This window comes from Scyliorhinus torazame, chromosome 13 (assembly GCF_047496885.1).
Source record: "Scyliorhinus torazame isolate Kashiwa2021f chromosome 13, sScyTor2.1, whole genome shotgun sequence".
Classification (NCBI taxonomy): Eukaryota; Metazoa; Chordata; class Chondrichthyes; order Carcharhiniformes; family Scyliorhinidae; genus Scyliorhinus; species Scyliorhinus torazame.
The window spans coordinates 208,241,002-208,261,785 of record NC_092719.1 but is presented as its reverse complement, the minus strand read 5'-3'; the positions used below and the strand labels follow the sequence as shown (position 1 = coordinate 208,261,785).

Sequence of the window (20,784 nt, the reverse complement as noted above, 5' to 3'; positions counted from 1 at the left end):
CAAGCCCCCGGGGGTGGAGACCTGGATAAATGACATGGCGGGGTTTATAAAGCTAGAGCGGATTAAGTTCGTCCTGAGGGGGTCGGCTCAAGGGTTCACCAGGCGGTGGCAACCGTTCGTCGAACACCTCGCAGAAAGATAGACGGAATGGGAAAAAGAAGGCAGCAGCAGCAGCCCAGGATCGGGGGAGGGGGGGGAGGAGGAACCAGAAGGACTCTCAGGGTTGTTAATATATACTGTATAGTATGTATAGGTCGTTGCTACAGATAATTATATATTGGACTGTTAAATTATATTTTTGGAGAGTGTTACTTGTGACAAGGCAGTTGCCAATTAGGGCTAGTTTTCATTTTTGTTATTTATTATTTATTCATTTTTTGTTTATAAAATAGGTCATTGTTATTTGTGTTGTTATAATATTGTGTAAAGGATGCACAATGTACTGTGTTGGTTGACAAAAAATTTTCAATAAAATATTTAATTACAAAAAAATACTGTGGCCACTAGAGCAGATCACAGGCAAGGAATCCTGTGGTGAATAACTCACCTCCTGACTCCCAAAAACCTGTCCACCATCCACAAGGCACAAGTCAGGAATGTGATAGAATGCTCCCCGCTTCCCTGGATGGGTGCAGCTCCAACAACAATAGAAGCTCAACATCATTCAGGACAAAGTAGCCCACCTTATTGGAACCTCTTCCACAAACATGCACTCGCTCCACCACCGACGAACAGTGGCAGCCGTGTGTACCATCTACAAGATTATCATAGAATTTACAGTGCAGTAGAAGGCCATTTGGCCCATCGAGTCTGCACCGGCTCTTGGAAAGAGCACCCTACCCAAGGTCAACACCTCCACCCTTTCCCCATAACCCAGTAACCCCAGCCAACACTAAGGGCAATGTTGGACACTAAGGGCAATTTATCACGGCCAATCCACCTAACCTGCACATCTTTGGACTGCAGTAACTCACCAAGGCTCCTTAGTCAGCACCTTCCAAACCATGACCACTACCACCTTGAAGGACAAGGGAACACCACCACTTGCAAGTTCACCCCCAGGTCACTCACCATCCTGACTTGGAAATATAATCGCTGTTCCTTCACCGTCACTGGGTCAAAGTCTTGAATTCCCTCCCTAACTGCACTGTGGGTGTACCTACATGACACGGACTGCAGCGTATCAAGAAGGTGCTCGCCACCACATTCTCAAGGGCAATTAGGGATGGACAATAAACGCTGGCCTACCCAGCGACACCCACACCCATAAACTAGTTTAAAACAAAACGTTGCTCTCTAAATGCAATCTTTCTTAAACACCAAGGGTAGAAAAATATGGGAGCCTTGAATTATAACTGCCCATGAAATAAATACAAAATAAAACTAAAGCCAATTTAGGCGTAGAGAGTCATAGACTTTTACAGTCCAAAAAAATGAGGCCCAACACCCATCTTGTCAATGCTGGCCATCAAGCACCAATCTATTTGAATCCCTTTTTCCAACACTTGGTCCATAGCCTTGTATGCTAGGGCGTTTCAAGTGTGCATCTAAATGCTTCTGAAATGTTGTGAGGGTTCCCGCCTCCACCACCCATTCAGGCAGCTGGTTTCAGGTACGAGACATCAAGGGTGATCATAAGCAAATTTCCAGGAAGCTGAAGATGTAATGAAAATACTTGAATGAGGTACGGGATGAAAACTCCTTGTCGTTATTCGAAGATGTGGATATAAAGAAAGAGAGACAAGAAAATGCCACAGCCAAATCTCTCTCACTGGAAGGGTCAAGAGCAGAGAATAAAATGTAACTTAAGGGGAGGACAGTGGGCAGGACTGGAGTACAGAGGAAGAAACGCAAGCACGAGAGGGCGTCAGAGACATTGGATTGGATGGTGGTGGTGCGGAGTGAAATTGGAGGAAAAAAGCAGACGGTAAGAAGCAGGGGAAAATAACAAATACCGTCTGTTACTTTCCCGAGACAATTAGGTCTCAGGGTTCACCCCACCAGCCAACCCCTCCACCTCCGAAACAATGAGTTACATTTCAGTCTGAGAGCAAAATAAAACAAATGATTTCCATGAAGTTGAGATGAAATAAACACAAAGAATTAATGTTGAGCCCTGCACATATTTTATGTGAAATTGTCTAATCATACAGCACAGACGGAGGCCATTCGGCATGTCATGTCTGTGGCAGCTCTTTGAAGGAGTTATCCAATTGGTCCCAATTTCCCCCGCAGATCTGAAATGTATTCTCCTTCAAACATTTCCTCAATTCCTTTTTGAAAGTTGCCACTGTATTTGCGTCCAATTTTTGAGACTGCGCATTCCAGATCATAACACGTCTCACACTGTATAAAATTACAATAAGTGATTATTATTATTATATTAATTGCCCACATCTCGCTCCTGGTTCTCTTTGTAATCACCTGAACCGCGTCCTCCGCTTACCGACCTCCTTTGACGTCTGAAGCAACCTCTCCCGGTTTGCTCTATCAAAATCCCCTCATCCAATGCTGGATTGGTTCAATCAGAACAATTTCCAACTGAAATTTTAACCTGAGATAAAGTTATGAATTAACTTTCAAAAGACTTACACCAGGAACAGACGGGTTGCCTTATGAGGAAAGGTTGGAGAGGTTAGGTTTGTATCCACTGGAGTTTAGAAGAGTAAGAGGTGACTTGATTGAAACCTTTAACGTTGTGAGGGGTGTTGACAGGGTGGATGTGGAGAGGATGTTTCCTCTTGTTGGGGAATCTAGAACTAGGGGCCAGGGTTTAAAAATGAGGGGTCGCTCTATCAGACAGTGATGCGAGGGCAGCACAGTGGTTAGCACTGCTGCCTCATGGCGCCAAGGACCCGGGTTCGATCCTAGCCCCGGGTCACTGTCCGTGTGGAGTATGTATATGCTCCCCGTGTCTGTGTGGGTCTCACCTCCGCAACCCAAAGATGTGCAGGGTAGGTGGATTGGCCACGCTAAATTGCCCCTCAATTGGATTTTTAAAATTTATTATAAAGGCAGAGATGAGAATTCTCCCCCGAGAGAGTCCAGAGTCTCTCGAACTCTCTTCCTCAAAAGGCAGTGGAAGCAGAGTCTTCGAATATTTTTAAGGCAAAGTTGAATTGATTCTTCATTAACAAGGGGCAGCACGGTGGCACTGTGGTTAGCACTGCTGCCTCACAGCGCCAGGGTCCCAGGCTCGATTCCCCGCTGGGTCACTGTCTGTGCGGAGTTTGCACCAGTGTCTGCGTGGGTTTCCTCCCACAGTCCAAAGATGTGCAGGCTAGGTGGATTAGCCATGTTAATTGCCCCTTAGTATCCAAAAGGTTAGGTAGGGTTACTGGGTTATGGGGATAGGGTGGAGGTGCGGGCGTGGACCTAGGTAGGATGTACTTTCCAAAGGTCGATGCAGGCTCGATGGCCGAATGGCCTCCTTGTATACTGTAGGGATTCTATGAAGGGGGGTGAGAGGTTATCGGGGGTCGGCAGGAATGTGGGGCTGAGATTAGAATCAGATCAGCCATGATTTTATTGAATGGCGGAGCAGGCTCGAGGGGCCGAGTGGCCTGCTCCTGATCCTAATTTGTATGTTAACTAGATAGTTGAGAGCAGATAATGTAAGTGAGCAGTAAAGCTCCTCCAGGGGTTATAGGAGACCCAAACTGAATTGGTTAAAACATCACTTAGGTGTTTAATAAACAGAACATTTCAATTTACAGATACACTTAGATGCATGAGAAAACGCAGAGTGTTGGAAAGATCAGTCAGACACCACAGATACTGAGCGTATAAATGCATCTGTTGCTTCTAGACTCCATTATTCTGATCCTTCCCTGGCCAGCCTCTCAGCTTCCACACTCTGCAACCCTGAACTCTGCTGTTTGCATTCTAACTTGTATCAATGTCCCCTTCACCCTCATGCTCGCTCAACGACGCTGGCTTCGGGTCAACTGTAAGATTCTCATCCCAGTGTTCAGCAACCCTTCACAGCCTTGTCTCTCTGGAATTGCCGCAAGCCCTCCATCCCTCTGTGTCCCTCCAACTCTGGCCTCTTGCGCGTTCCTGGCGTCCTTAGTCCCGCCATTGAGGGCCATGCGTTCAGCTGTCGAGACCCTACGTTTTGGGATTCACTTCCTAAAGTAAATCAACGCAGTATTAAACATCACCGCAGCTCCCAAAATCCATGATTTTTAACTTAATTCGGCAAACTGTATCTGGGTTATTTAAAACTTAGCCAGCAGAGGAAAATGCTTTTCAAAATACTTTTCACTGTACCTCGGTACACGTGACAATAAGCAAATACAATCCAATAAGGGGAATTGTCTTCAAAATCTTAAAAATGGGCAATAACTATTTATGTTGGTGTTTTTAACATGCTGAAACGTCTCAAGGCTTTTCTTTTTTTTTAAAATAGGAGTACCCAATTTCTTTTCAATTAGCGGGCAATTTAGCGTGGCCAATCCACCGACCCTGCACATCTTTGGGTTGTGGAGACGAGACCCACGCAGACACGGGGAGAATGTGCAAACTCAAAGCAGAAAGTGACCCGGGGCCGGGATCGAGCCCGGGTCCTCGGCGTCATGATGCAGCAGTGCTAACCACTGCGCTACCTTGTCGCCTGTTTTTTTTTAAATTTAGAGTACCCATTTGTTTTCCAATTATGGGGCAGTTTAGCGTGGCCAATCCACCTACCCTGCACATCTTTGAGTTGTGGGGGGCGTGACCCACGCAGACACGGGGAGAATGTCCAAACTCCACACGGACAGTGACCTGGGACCGGGATTGATCTCAAGGCTCTTCATGGGAGCATTCCAAAGTGAAGTATGACATGAGTCACATAACAAACAAAGAACAAAGAAAAGTACAGCACAGGAACAGGCCCTTCGGCCCTCCAAGTTTGTGCCGACCATGCTGCCCGTCTATACTAAAATCTTCTGTACTTCCGGGGTCCGTATCCCTCTATTCCCATCCTATTCATGAATTTGTCAAGATGCCCCTTAAAGGGGCTGGTTTAGCACAAGGGGCTGGTTTAGCACACTGGGCTAAATCGCTGGCTTTTAAAGCAGACCAAGGCAGGCCAGCAGCACGGTTCAATTCCCGTACCAGCCTCCCCGAACAGGCGCCGGAATGTGGTGACTAGGGGCTTTTCACAGTAACTTCATTGAAGCCTACTTGTGACAATAAGCGATTTTCATTTCATTTTCAAACGTCAAAGGGAAATATTAGGTTAGATGACAAAAAGTTTGGTTAACGAGGTGGATTTTTAAGGAATACCTTAAAGGATGAATTAGATGATTTAGAGAGGTACAGAGATTTAGTGAGGAAATTCTAGAGTTTGGGCCAATTATAACTGGGAACGCACAAGGGGCCAGATTTAGAGGGAATTAGCAGAAAATGGCGGATGGGGTATACTGTGGGAAAGTATGAGATTATACAGAATGAACAGAAAATCAAAACACCTTAAACAGAGAGACTACAGAATGCCCTGTGGTTCAGATGGATCTTCACATAACAAAGTTATGCAGATACAGAAAGTAATTTTGAAAAGAAAACAGGGGTGACTTGATGGGGCCATGGCTAGCACTGCTGCCTCACAGCGCCAGGGACATGGGTTCGATTCTGGCCTCGGATGGCTGTCTGTGTGGAGTTTGCACATTCTTCCCGTGTCTGCGTGGGTTTTCTCTCAGTGCTCCGGTTTCCTCCCACAGTCCAAAGGTGTGCAGGTTAAAATGCCATGATAAAATTGCCCCTTAGTGTCCAGGGATGTGCAGTTTAAGTGGGAAGAGGGCTGAGGTCGAGTGCTCTTTCAGAGGGTTGGTCCAAACTCGATGGGCCGAATGGCCTCCTTCTTCACTGTCGCGCTTCTGTGGTTCTCTATGGAGTGCAGATAACTCAGGTGGCGGGGAATGGGGGCGTGGCTGTGTTGTGGGTCTGGAGCAGCTATAGAGATCGGGAGGGACAAGGTTTTGGAGGGATTTCACAACAAGGATGGGAATTCTAAGTTCATGCCATTGCTTGACTGGGAGCCAATGTCACACAGCGAGCACAGGGTGAGACGGAAAATAGTGCGATTTGGGACATGGGTAGCTGAGATTTGGATGTCCTCAAGCTTATGGGAAGAAAGGTGGGTGACCAGCCAGGAGTGCATTGGAATAGTCGAGTCTCAAGGTAATGAAGGTAAAAAGGGTTCCGGCCGCAGATGAGTTGTGACTGGGGAGAAGTCAGGTAACGTTATGATCTTAGTGGTGGTGTGAAAATAATGGACTGGATTCTCCGCAGCCTCGCGCCGAAATCGCGTTTGGCGCGGGGGCGGGAATCGACGTTCCTGGCCAGATCGCGACCGGCGCCGCTCCGGGAGAATCGCTCGTCCGTCAAACACAGCACGCGGCTGGGATGCCATTGCCAGAGGCCTTGCCAGCAATGTTCCGATCCTGACCGGCCAATTTCCCAATGGCGTGGTTCTAACCATAACTCAGTCCACGGCCGCCCTGGTGGAAGCGCGGGGAGGATCCAGCACGGGGGGGGGGGGGGGGGGCAGTGATTGGGCCGGTCCGATGCAGGGGCGCGCGGCCAATCGGGGGGACCTTGTTGCTTGGTGATGGCCCGCGGTCCGAGTCCGGAGGCCGCCGCCAAGCACATGCGCGGACTCGGAACTGGAAGTGCGGGGGCCCGTATCCGCAGCCAAAGCTGCGTGAAGCTCCCCGGATCCCTGCTAGCCCCCTGCAGCTAAGAGAATAGCTCTTTATTTTTTGCAGGAAACTGGGGAGCGAAACGCCAGCGTTTTCACGCCGGCATGGGGACATAGCCCCATTTTTGGAGAATCCAGCCTAAGGTTGGTAGCTTAGGATCAAATGAAAGACTCGAATGTAATACCAAAGTTGTAACGAGACTGGCTTAACCTCTGCCTATTGCCATGGAGAGAGATGGAGCCAATAGTGAGGAGTGGAGTTTGGGACCAAAACCAATGGCTCAGTCTTCCCAATATTGAATTGGAATGATTTTAAATGTACTTAATTTAATTTTAGAAAATCTACTTTAAACAGGCATCTGGCAATCAGCTAATCACAGAGGCCTCCGTCTATAGCAACTGCCAATGTGAAAAACGAGTAACAAAGTCTGTAGATGTTCTGTAAATAGGTATCTATCGATCAGGAACTAGACTTTACAAAATTCTCTTCCCCAGATATTTAGTGGCATCAGACTAACTATGTTTTGCAGTGATTGTGGTCTTGGTATTTTCCCAATCCCCGATCTTCAGGATGTGTTTGGTGATTGTGTATTCCGGAACTGCTTATTTCCTCTTACTTCCGGTATTGCTTAATTGTACACACCCCTGTCTGTATCCTCGGGGCCGAGGTGGAGGTCACTGACAACTTCAAATTCCTAGGTGTGCACATCACCACAAATCTGTCCTGGTCCATCCACGTTGACGCTATGACCAAGAAAGCACAACAGCGTCTATACTCCCTCAGGAAGCTAAGGAAATTTGGCATGTCCACATCGACTCTTGCCAATTTTTACAGATGCACCATAGAAAAGCATCCTATCTGGCTGCATCACAGCCTGGTATGGCAACTGCTCAGAACAAGACCAGAAGAAACTGCAGAGAGTCGTGAACACAGCCCAGTCTATCACACGAACCTGCCGCCCATCCATTGACTCCATCTACACCTCCCGCTGCCTGGGGAAAGCAGGCAGCATAATCAAAGACCCCTCCCACCCGGCTTACTCACTCTTCCAACATCTTTCATCGGGCAGGAGATACAAAAGTCTTAGAACACGCACAAACAGATTAAGAAACAGCTCCTTCCCTGCTATTACCAGACTCCTAAACGACCTTCTTATGGACTGATCTGGTCTCCACACATCTTCACCCGATGCCTGGGTCTATGTATTCACATTGTATATTTTATGTTTGCCCTATTATGTATTTTCTTTCATGTATGGAATGATCTGTTTGAGCTGCACGCAGAACAATACTTTTCACTGTACCTTGGTACACGTGACAATAAACCAATCCAATCCAATATGACAGAGATCGTTACAATCCATTACTTATGTGAAAGGGAGTTTGAGTTGGAGCACCATTATATCTGGCTATCATTGATTATTCGAGGTGGTCCTGTGGGGTAGTGGGTCGCCTCTTGAGCCAGAAGTTCTGGGTTTGGGTCCCACCCCAGGATGTGATGCCAAAGAAGGTGCATTTGCAACCTTCGCAATTCAGGGCAGCACATGTGGATAGCACCGTGGCTTCACAGCGCCAGGGTCCCAGGTTCGATTCCCCGCTGAGTCATTGTCTGTGTGGAGTCGGCACATCTCCCGTGTGTGCGTGGGTTTCCTCCGGGTGCTCCGGTTTCCTCCCACAGTCCAAAGACGCGCAGGTTAGGTGGATTGGCCTTGATAAATTGCCCTTCGTGTCCAAAAAGGTTAGGAGGGGTTATTGGGTTACAGGGATAGGGTGGCAGTGAGGGCTTAATGTGGGTCGGTGCAGACTCGATGGGCCGAATGGCCTCCTTCTGCACTGTGCAACGCGGGCACACAGGTTGAGTATCAACCTGCAAAATCTTTCCAATACATGCCCATGGCGGGCAGTAAGAGTGGGAGCAGCTTCTAGTCAACAACGCTAGAAGCAGAGTGGGAGCGGCACCCCTTGAGCCGGAAGCCTCTGCTGACAGACTAGTGACCTCTTCCAGGAAAAACCTAATCATGGGACCAGACGGAAGTCTGCCTTGTACACCACTAGGTGTGGGAAGAGAAACGACACTGATCATTTAAACTTGCAGTGAACCAACAGGAGAGCATTTAATATAACTTACTGAATTAGTCAATGTACATTAGTTTTCCTTACTCTTTACTAAAGGTTTGGTGGCTTAGAAAGCATATCTTGGCCTTAAAACGAAGGGCTCCAAAGATGACTTTATAAAAGAGATTATGTAAACTAGGTTTGTATTTCCTGGGATGTCGGTCAGCTCAGAGGATTTCAAAAGATATTAATAGGTGAATTGTAAAATTTGCAGGTGGCATAAAACCTAGACGTATTGGGAATTGTGAGGAAAGATGGTGAAAGACTTCAAGAGAACTTAAGTCAAGGAGTGTATGGACATGTGGCAGATGGAATTGAATGGAGGTGAATGTGAAGGGGTAATATTTTGGTTGGATAAATGGTTGGACAAAGGGTACAGATGAAAAGTGGGCGCGGATGCAGAGGGGCCTGGAGGGTGCGATGCACACATTGCTGAGGCTGACAGGGTAGGTTGAGAAGGCAAGTGGAACCCTGGGCTTCATCAAGGTAGGTGGAGCACAGAAGCAAGTTCCAAGCCATGGTGAAACTTTATACAGCATTGGTTTGTCCTCAACTGGAGCAACGGCGGAAGGATATGAAGTCAATGGGGAGGATGCAAAAACGATTTCCGAGAATGGTTTCAGCGATGGGGAACTGGATGATTCTCCTTAAAGAAGAGGAGATTGACACTAAAAGATTTGTTTCTTCGGGGTCGGTTTGCAGGATTGAAGGAGCTGGAAGCGAAGTATGGGCTGGAGCAGGGAGAAGTGTTTAGGTACATGCAGGTTCGGGATTTTGCCAGGAAGGAGATACAGAGCTTCCCAGAGGAACCGGCCTCCACATTGCTGGAGGAGGTGCTGACGACAAGGGGACTGGAGAAGGGGGTAGTGTCAGCGGTGTACGGAGCTATTCTGGAAGAGGGTAAGGCACCACTGGAAGGGATCAAAGCAAAGTGGGAGGAAGAGCTGGGAGAGGTTATAGAGGAGGGGTTCTGGTGTGAGGTGCGCCGGAGAGTGAATGCCTCCACCTCATGTGCGAGGTTGGGGCTGATCCAGCTGAAGGTGGTATACAGAGCACACCTCACGAGGGCGAGGATGAGCCGCTTTTTTGAAGGAGTAGAGGATGTGTGTGAACGTTGCGGGGGGGGGGGGGCGCGAATCACGTTCATATGTTTTGGTCCTGTCCAAATCTAGGGGAGTACTGGAAGGAGGTGTTTAGGGTAATTTCCAAGGTGGTGCGTGTGAAACTGGACCCGGGTCCCCAGGAGGCCATATTCGGGGTGTCGGACCAGCCAGGGTTGGAAACGGGAGCGGAGGCAGATATCATAGCCTTCGCCTCGTTGATCGCCCGAAGGCGGATCCTGCTGGGATGGAGAGCAGCCTCTCCACCCAGTGCCCTGGCGTGGCGGGGGGACCTGTTGGAATACTTGACCCTTGAGAAGGTTAAGTTTGAACTGAGGGGAAGCTCGGAGGGGTTCTACAAGTCATGGGCACTATTTATTATGCACTTTCAAGAACTGGATAACATCGAACATTAGTTGGGGAGGTGGGGGTGGGGGGGGGGGGGGTGGGGGGGGAGGGGGGCTGTGTAGATTAAGGGTGACTACGGGTAATCCCTGATTCCTTTTTGTCATTTGTTTCTGTAAACATGTGGGCTGAGGTTTGAGGGTCGGTGGGAGGATGGGATCGTTGTTATTATGGGGACTGACATATCTTGTTGATTATTGTTTATTGTTGATGGGTGTAAATGTGGGAGAAAATGTGAAAAAGGAGAATTAAAAAATTTTTTTTTTTTAAAAAGAAGAGAAGATTGAGAGGTGATTTGGTAGCGATGTTCAAAAACATTACGGGTTGAAAGCGGGAAGCGGTTCCCATTGGTAGAAAGTCACAGACTAGAAGATAGCGATAAGGTGATTGGCAAAAGAACGAATGGCAACATGCGGAAATCTTTCTTTTTAAACATGGCGAGTGGTTTGGGTTCTGGAATGCGCCTTGGGGTGTGGATGAGGCAGATTCAATCATGGATTTCAAAAGAGAATTGGATAAGCACCCGATGGGAAAAGGGCTGTAGGGAGACGGTAAGGGAGTGGGACTAGTGAAGAAGCTCTCGCAGCGAGCCATCACGAATGTGCTGGGCTGAATGGCCTCGTTCTCTGCTGGGGCCATTCTACAATTCTACAAAGACCATACATGAAGTCACGTTGTTGCTGCTGTGGTGTTTAAAAATGTTTAGGTGCAAAAATCATTTAGTGGAATGACATTAGAAGTGAGAAGCTTTACTTATCAGGAACGAATGAATCGGGTGAGGCTCATTTTTCTAAAAAAAAAGAGAAGATTTATAGGAGGTATTTAAGATTATGAATGCATTTAATCGAATCGATGTAGAGGTGTTTCCACTTATTGGAAAGATTAAAACTGGAGGCCATAAATATAAGATACCATTCCAATTCTCTTTCCCGCGCCGAGTAATGCACTAAGGCAGACTTTTGCCTTGTTTCCACAGCTAATAATTCCCAGAACAGGTCCCTAGTCTGTCGCCAGGGGATTATCGTTTGAGGGGCGCCGCTCCACGTCTAGCGTGTTTGACCAGGAGCCTCTCCTGCTCTTACCACCAGCCAATGGTTGGTGAGGAAGGATTATCAAGTTGATGCACCCATCCTGTTTTGCACCCACCTTGGCCATCACGTCCTGGGGTGGGACTCGAACCCAGAGCTTCTGCTTCAGAGGTAGGGACACAACCCACTGCACCACAAGACCTCATAAATATACGTTTGTCATGAATAAGTCCGACAGGGAGTTCTGGAGGAACTTCTTAATCCAGGCCACATGGCCTGGTTCTGTGCTCCATATTCGAAATAACTGGGGATGGTACAATAGAAAATAGATTCAGTTGTTCTGGCTGGACTAATTTCACGGCAAAGACAAACAGAGCATCAAACAGATGGAAGCAATGCTGCCACAGAACCCAGTAATGATAACAATGTCCCATACGGTGTCCGGTTTTAGTCATTGTACTCTCAGAAAAGATACGGCGTTGGAAATATTTCAGGTTGAAGAAAATGACGATGAAAGGGAAAAATGTAAGAAGACCTCTACAGTGGAGATGGAGGTCATTTGGGCCCATCAAGTCTACACTGACCCTCTGAAGGAGCACCCTGTCTAGGCCCCCACCATCCACCCTATCAACACAAACCAGTAACCTCACCTAACCTTCTGGATACGAAGGGGCAATTTTTTTAGCATGGCCAATCCACCTAACCTGCACATCTTTGGACAGTGGGAGGAAACCGGAGCACCCGGAGGAAACCCACGCAGGCACGGGGAGAACGTGCAGACTCCGCACAGACAGTGACCCAAAGGCTGGAAATGAACCCGACTCCCTGGTGCTGCGAAGTAGCAGCACTAACCAATGTGCCGCCCCTGAAAGATATAGAAAAGGATAGTCGCAACGCTGCCGGGTGATCACACCATCGTCAATAATGTCTTTCAATAAATGCTTACATTTGCTGGACCCAAAAGCCAGGGTTTTCGGTTTCTGTACTTGCCAATTCCACTTTAATGTGAAAGAATTGCACGCTAGCAGGCTCGCAATCTCCTGAGTAAAATGCTTCAAAAACGTCATAACTAAAACTTTAGCGGCAGACCTGCAGCTCATCGCTGCTTCAGGTGCCGTAATTTGGGAACCTTGGTTACGTCAGCTTTCTCTGAATTCCGAATCGTAAGCCTCTGATGAACCATTTCCTTTTAACTTCATCCCTGTTGTCCTTCTCAAACTCATGACGAGGAGATGTTTCGCCATGTCAAGCACAAGTGACTGCTCGTCGGGCGTAAACGGTTACCATGGTGATAGGATTCAAAATGGTGGACTGTTGAAAATGGTGGACTGTTGAAAGTTAAAGGAACATCACGGTGCTCAGGACCTGAAAACACCATCTGGTCGATACCAAAAACAGTTCACCATCCAATTCCCTCAACTGTTCTCCAAGTGTCTATACTTTAAAATGACTAATGGTCCCAACAGTCAGCACTCTTGCATGGTGTTAACAGCTCATAAACAGACCTTTAGATCTAACAGGTCCATATCAGTGTTTTAAAAAAATATATATATATATTTTTCCAATTTAGGGGCAATTTAGCATGGCCAACCCACCTACCCTGCACATCTTTGGGTTGCGGGGGTGAGACCCACGCAGACACATGGAGAATGCGCAAATCTCACATGGACAGTGACCCGGGGCCGGGATGAAATGAAATGAATGAAATGAAAATCGCTTATTGTCACAAGTAGGCTTCAATGAAGTTACTGTGAAAAGCCCCTAGTCGCCACATTCCTGTTCGGGGAGGCTGTTACGGGAATTGAACCGTGTTGCTGGCCTGCCTTGGTCTGCTTTCAAAGCCAGCGATTTAGCCCTGTGCTAAACAGCCCCTTGTCGAACCCGGGTCCTCAGTGCCGTGAGGCAGCAGTGCGCCACTGTGCCACCCAGACCCATGTCAGCGTTTATGCCCCACATGAGCCTCCTCCGACCCTTCTTCATCTAACGGCATTAATATATCTATCCATTTCTTTCTCTCTCATGTGCTTGCTTCCCCTTAAGGTTCTAGCCTCTCTGCCAAATCTTCACCGATCCCTTGTGTTAGTGAATTGCACATTCCAATTATTCTCTGCATAAAGAGGTTTCGTCTGAGTTAGCTATTGGATTTATTAGCACCTACCTTACATTTATGGACACTAGTTAGTTCTGGTCCACTCCCACCACCCCCTCTGCCCCCCCCATCCCTCTTCCGCCGCCCCACCCCCCTCCCCCTTCCATCCCCCCACCCCCCTCCCCCTTCCATCCCCCCACCCCCCTCCCTCTTCCGCCCCCCACCTCACATCCGCCCCCCCACCACCCCTCTTCCGCCCCCCCACCACCCCTCCTCCGCCCCCCCCCACCACCCCTCCTCCGCCCCTCAAATGGAATCATCGATTCTATGCTGACCCGACCAAACCCTTTGAAAATGTTTTTAAAATCTCCATCACGTCACCTATCAGCTTTTTCACATCTAGAAAGAACCACAGCTTGCTCAATCTTCTCCGATAGTATAACCTCAAGAGTTCAGTATCATCCTCGTAAATCCTTTTTGTACCTTCCCCACTGTCTCGTTATTATTTTTATATGGGGATCTGAGCTGTTGTTCATAGTTCTCCAAGTGTGGTCTCACCAGGGTTATGTACAAGTGTAACAAGATGCTTCCGCTTTTCAGTTCTATTCTGGAAATGACCCCTAGTGTTTTATATTTCTGTTAAATAGTCTTATTCTCCTAACGATGTGTATCTACTCTGCATTCCCTGATCTCACTGCTCCTCCTACTTCTTTCCCAAGGAGTGTCCGCCCTCCCCACTCTTCCGACCAAAAGGTACCACCTCACACTTATATCTTTTGTAGTTCGTTCACTCTTTGTGTGTAGCGTTACGCATCTGTCCATTCATCTGTCCTCTTTCATTTCATCACGTGACCTATTATCACTCTTACATCTTTTGTTGCAGGTGATACGCCCCATTAAACGGTAAGGGTAGGAAAGAAGAGTTGTATTGACCTCAAAACGTTAACAGTCTTTCTCGTTACACAGATGCCGAGCCTCATCATTCTCTGGATCTCCAGCATCTGCAGTATTTTGTGTTTGTTACAATTGGTTGAGGGAACCCAGGTTCAAACCAGTAAAAGGTAGGGCCTATACCAGGAGGGGCATCTTCGTAGGCGGCTCGGTAGCACTGTGTGTCGCACTGTTGCTTCACAGCTCCAAGGTCCCAGGTTTTATTCCCGGCTTGGGTCACTGTCTGTGCGGAGTCTGCATGTTCTCCCCCGTGTCTGCGTGGGTTTCCTCCGGGTGCTCCGGTTTCCTCCCACAAGTCCCGAAAGACGTGCTGTTAGGTGAACTGGACATTTTTGAATTCTCCCTCTGTGTACCCGAACAGGCGCCGGAGTGTGGCGACTAGGGTTCACAGTAACTTCATTGCAGTGTTAATGTAAGCCTGCTTGTGACAATAAAGATTATTATAATAGAGAGAGTGATCAACATTTGGAATTAACTTGGGGCCGAGAACCTGGAATCAGGTTGACGTCCTTTAGGCGATTAACGCACAGGAAATCAGCCTCAGTCACTGGAGCAAGGGGCAGGTGGGGAGGGGGGCTCAGGAAGAAGTGCTTTTTAGTCTTACGGAAGCAGATTCAAAAGTTTTGTTGAGGTAAGTTGAAATGTTTGAACAGGGTTGGTCCGCTGCTTCGGGACATGGCGATGTTTGGGTGGAAATCGAAAAATGTGCAGCGTAGCCGAGTCCAGAACCCAAAATTCCTTGTTGAGACCCAATATTGAGAATTCGCAAATTAAAACAGAAATTGGATGCTTGGAAAGGAGCATGGGGCCGAACTATCACCGTCTTTGCAATCTTCCACCCTCATCCACACCACCACCCACCCCCCCAGCATATAGTTCATCACATTTCTATCCCTTTCCAGTTCTGAAGAAGTCATACAGACTCTAAACGTTAACTCTGTGTCTCTTTCCACTGTCAGACCAGCTGAGTTGATCCAGAAATTTCTGTCTTTATTTCCGAATTCTCAGTATTGGGTTCAAGATCCACCAAGGAATTTCGGATTGTGGAAACTGCACCTCAGCTACGATGCAGGTTTTCTATTTCCACACAGACCTCCCCATGTCGCCGAATCAATGGGCCAACCCTTTTCAACTTACCTCAACAACGTTTCTGAATCAGCTTTCACAAGACTGAAAAACACATCTCCCCCCCACCCCCGCACCACCCCCCATCTGCCCCTTGCTCCAGTGTCTGATCCTGATTTCCTGAGCCTTAATCGCCTGAAGCTTTTAAAATGATAATTAAGTCTGGAAAAACATCTGGGGGTAGAGTTTCTGCTTTGGGCCCGCTCAAAATTGTGCTCAAAATGTGCTTGAAATTGAATAGGTTACGTTTGGCTTCACAACGCCACTCAGAATCAGCTGCAAATTCACAAATGTAAAATCTCCCCCAAACCAACATGATCAGGCAATGTAATAGATGGTTTAAAAAGTATTTGTTGAAGCACTTAAGAGGGGTAACCTGGTGCGGTTTCTTAATTCAGTTAAAATGCCTAGGCCTCCGCCTGAGAATCACTAGACATGACATTTTAAAAAACCTATGGCAGTTAACAGTTCCAATGGTGTGCACTGGTCAGTTTCTTTGTAAATTAAATATCGCTTGACTGGATTCGGGCAAAGTGAAATTGAATAAGATCGCCGTAAACACCAACGTAACTGGATTTCGGCACAAATTCTTGACATTTAAAATTCTTCAATCCGTTGTACTAGCTCCTGTAGATTCCATCCAGATTGCGTTGATATGATTGGCCGAAACCCTGTCCCCGCACCCCCATACGAAACCTTTGTGACACAGAGGGAGAAATCCTGACCCCACGACTGTGTTGCTATTGTTCCTCCAGCGTCACAGACAATGCAACAGTTGTTCAGCGAACGGGTGTCAGGCGTAACTTCAGCTAACTGGCAGTGTGGCACTTTATTTGTTAAAACTTTAATTCAGCCTTCGGAAGTGCAGACTGCAAACATATTGCTTGACCCAACCAATTATAGCGAGCCGGTATGCGCAAGCATTTGGGCGCACAAAGCGAAGCGGCACACTCTCTCCCCTGTTCAACGAGAAGCTAAGTGTAAGTGACTACTCCTTCTGCTGGGGCCCACTGAAGTACTCACATCTCAGGAACACGGGCGGTAGGGATTTATGTTACTCTTTTAAATAGACCCCTTCATTTCTATGAATGATCAAATACAACGTTAAAAAAAAACAATGAGAACACTGGGCCCGGAACCAGGAATGTGAAACATTCATTTCAAAAGCAGTACATTTTGTTTGTAGCTTGACATAAATTTAGTATAATGCTCCCAATTCCTGCACTTTTTAATGGACTGTACTTACATAGAACATACAGTGCAGAAGGAGGTCATTCGGCCCATCGAGTCTGCATCGATCCACTTAAGCCCTCACTTCCACCCTATCCCCATAACCCAATAACCCCTCCTAACCTTTTTGGAAACTAAGGGCAATTTAGCATGGCCAATCCACCTAACCTGCACGTCTTTGGACTGTGGGAGGAAACCGGAGCACCCAGAGGAAACCCACGCTGACACGGGGAGAATGTGCAGACTCTGCGCGGACAGTGACCCAGCGGGGAATCGAACCTGGGACCCTGGTGCTGTGAAGCCACAGTGCTAGCCACTTGTGCTACTGCACTGCCCTGGTCTCTGAATAGCTTGGATGGTGTGTTGCTGTGTTGCTCAGCTCATGGATGAGAGTGGGTTTTTCAAGTCCATATGACCCTACTCCAGTTCTGCAGAAGGGTCATTTCGGCACGAAACGCTAACTCTGTTTCAGATGCTGCTTGCCCTGCTGGGTTTATCCAGCATTTTCCACTTTTATTTCAGATTGCCAGCATCCGCGGTATTTTACTTTTATTGAAGTTAACAGATCTGCTGATTGGACCTGGACTTTGCTATGCTGACAATTCAAAATGCTACAGAGCTGAGCGTTTCTAGGCATTGGATGAAAACAAACTTATAATATTAATGGTCTTTATTGTCACAAGTACAGGGCTAAATCGCTGGCTTTGAAAGCAGACCAAGGCAGGCCAGCAGCACGGTTCAATTCCCGTAGCAGCCTCCCCGAACAGGCGTCGGAATGTGGCGACTAGGGGTTTTTCACAGTAACTTCATATGAAGCCTACTTGTGTGACAATAAGCGATTTTCATTTCATTTAATTTCACGTAGGCTTACATTAACACTGCAATGTGGTTACAGTGAAAAGCCTCTAGTCACCACATTCCGGCGCCTGTTCGGGTACACAGAGGGAGAATTCAGAATGTCCAAATTACCTAACAGCACGTCTTTCGGGACTTGTGGGAGGAAACCGGAGCTCCCTGAGGAAACACATGCAGACACAGGGAGAACGTGCAGACTCCGCACAGATAGTGACCCAAGCCGGGAATCAAACCTGGGACCCTGGAGCGGTGAAGCAACAGTGCTAACCGCTGTGCTACCGAGTCAAAAAGTTGGGAAGGAACTTGATGCATTCTTCAGAGAAGATCCCTATTAAATCCCACTGCCAGGCTAATAATTCTTACTGTCAATGTGTTGCAGTGGGATAACACTGTTTCCCACCCCTCCCCCGCATGCAATCCACAAATTAGCCAGGTAACTTCATAAAGTAAGCACAATTCGAGGTTTCTCTTTCTTTTCCGCAATGTTCGCAGATCTCTTGATTCCAGAACTGAAGGAAAACTAAACAGCAACTCGAATCTGGACTTTGGAATTAGCAGAAGAACGCTTTATCCACATTAAAGTTTCCGATGAAGCAATTATGCCATTGCACAAAACCAAAACAAGTTTATCTTTCCTTGAAATGCAACGATTCTTAGCTCAAGGGTCCATGAATTGGTTTTAAATATTACAAAGGCTTGATTACCATCAATTAATCGCGATGTGCTTTTTACAAAGGACTACCTCTCATCTCCCAGGATTGAACCCTCTGGAATGTCAAGTATGCCACGGGAAACAAATCCACGGGAATTCCAGGCAGTTTGCGTTTAGCCAGGTTAGGGGGGGGGGGGGGGGGGGGGGTGATCGGGAGAAGTTTTTATTTTGCACAGCCCAGGATGTGAGTAAGAGGGAGGCAATTTTCCACTGATGTGTGTGATTCTTGGAAATCAGAGCTGTCCCCAAAAACAAGGGTGGCCGAGTGACGAATCTCTCTCTGCTGACCGCATTGCTGGCTGGCTGGATGTTGGCAACTCACAAAAACTTTTTTTCGGTTTGAGAGTTAACCGAGATGATCAAGCTTCGCAAATGAGTCAACCAAAATGCACGCAACCTCAGACTGGGAAATGACACTTTTAAAGGTGATATTAACCTTGATCTCTTTGGCATGGCATCTAAGCATTCAAGCTACCAGAGCTTTCAATTAAAAGCATCAGTTGGCACAGCTTTTGTTTTTGTTTTTTCTGGGGGAGGTTGGGATTTTTTTTTGGGGGGGAAACAACATCTTGGAGATGTGCAGGGGGGGTGGGGGTTTGGACAAGGTGACTACTCCACCTATGCATGTCACCCAGGACTGCCCTGTAAAAACCCTCTGATTTCCCCAGCAACCAAATGCGCTTCCAACTGTCCTCTTAGGGAAACTTTAACCAGCTCGACTTCAATTAGCCTCAAATGGCTCTGAATTTCCGTTTCATAAAATGAATTGATGTTCTGAAATGCTGTACGCTGGCAAACTGGTCATTCTCTCTCTCCTCCCTCCCTCCGGCTGAGTCAAATGTAAAGTGGCAATTTTCTGATTGGCTGCACGCAAAATGCCATGCATTTAAGACACACACACACATATCCATTCGGGAGTAGCTTTTAAATAAATATGTGAGTACACATGCACACAAACAAACACACGCGGCCGGGTTTGCAAATAAACACGACTGGCAAATTAAATGCAAAGATTTTAAAACGCATCAATCTGCCCCTGTCTGGTGCAGGCGTCTGTGCCGCTCGTTTTGACTCAAGTCTGCAGCCAACTCCAAGGCACAGTGAAAACACACACACACAAAACTCCGCGCCACCAGCAATTAAAACTCCGAAAAGAAAAACTTCTGGAGCAGGAAGGGGGCGAGCGTTCTGTGCAGGCGACAGCCACCCTGAACCGTGCAGAGTTTAAACCTCTGGAAAGATGACATTGATTGACAACCACGCTGAGCGCTCGCTCTAAAATCATCTGTGTACATCCATGGTAAACATGTAAACAGTCATGTCTAGTCAGGGTCCATACATTTGCCAAAGGTTTTTTTTTTTGGGGGGGGGGGGGCAAGTGGGAGGAATCAGCATTCAACCCCCCCCCCCTCCAAAAAAAAACAAAGTTCCCCGGGGGAAAAAAACTTTCAAAACTTTTTTTTTTAATAAAAAGATTTGAAAAATAGTTCGGGCAAATGGTAGTAATTTATATATTCGTAATTAACATATTGCAGATGTGTTTCGAATAATACATCTAAAAGAAGCTTTGGGACATGAATCTGCCTTAATCAACATTGCAAATCTCCCCAAGTGAATTTCTACATGCATGCATTACTTGTGTTATTATTCATAAAGACAGCCATAAAAGTTATCGAGTGGTGATGCCAGCGAACCCAGCAACATTTCCCCCAAGACAAACTGATCAAAATATTACTTTTTCATTCAATATTTTGCACTTGGAAGTTTCATTCACTCTTTGGGCTGCAAGACCGAGCTATCCAACTCACAACAAACACCATCACAATGCAACGTTTCTTTTTAAAAATTTCTGGTGACGATTTTACTTTTTAAAGATTAAGCCACATTTGAAAGAAAACGCTCACCAGACTGACATGACCTAAAACTGAAATTGACTAAAAATCGACCTGGCTGATTGGAGTTGCAAAAAGTGACACACACACACAAACCTCAGTTTATGATTACATCGGGTGTAATAAGTTGCATCTCCCATTTCAAACACACAGCCAAAGCTCTGGGTCTACCACCGATTTAAAGTAATTCCCACTTCCTTATTTTTCTACTTTTGCAAAAAATTAAAATTACCACCACAACCAAATTAAATAACGCACCGATTTGTCCTTAAGTTTGCACAGGTTTGAAAAAAAATCCACTAACCCCAGCCAACAAGCAGGCAGGGTCGCTGCAGCTCCAAGTAAAGGGAGAGGGAAAGAGAAGAGGGAGGTTTGGTGGGAGGTTTGAGTGGGGGGTGGGGGGGAGGTGAAGGGAGGAGGGGGGGGGGGGGATCTCCGTTTAAATGTAGAAAATATGAATCAGTTCCTCACTCGATGATCACTGGGTTCAATTCACTGTACTGCCGTCATCATTGGGTGTAAAGGCGTTTAACTCGCTCTATTCACACACAAACACTCACACACTCTCTGCCAAATACATAACATAGTTATGGTATT

The 20,784-nt window shown here is 46.9% G+C and overlaps 1 long non-coding RNA gene across 1 annotated transcript; it reads right to left on the bottom strand.

Annotated features, from left to right (window-relative positions):
* Positions 1-3,664: 3,664 nt before the first annotated feature.
* LOC140388572 (uncharacterized) lies at positions 3,665-20,582 on the bottom strand. Its single transcript, XR_011934222.1, has 2 exons — positions 20,446-20,582; positions 3,665-4,131 (listed from the first exon to the last, which is right to left on the bottom strand). It is a non-coding gene; the product is annotated as an uncharacterized lncRNA (long non-coding RNA).
* Positions 20,583-20,784: the final 202 nt, after the last annotated feature.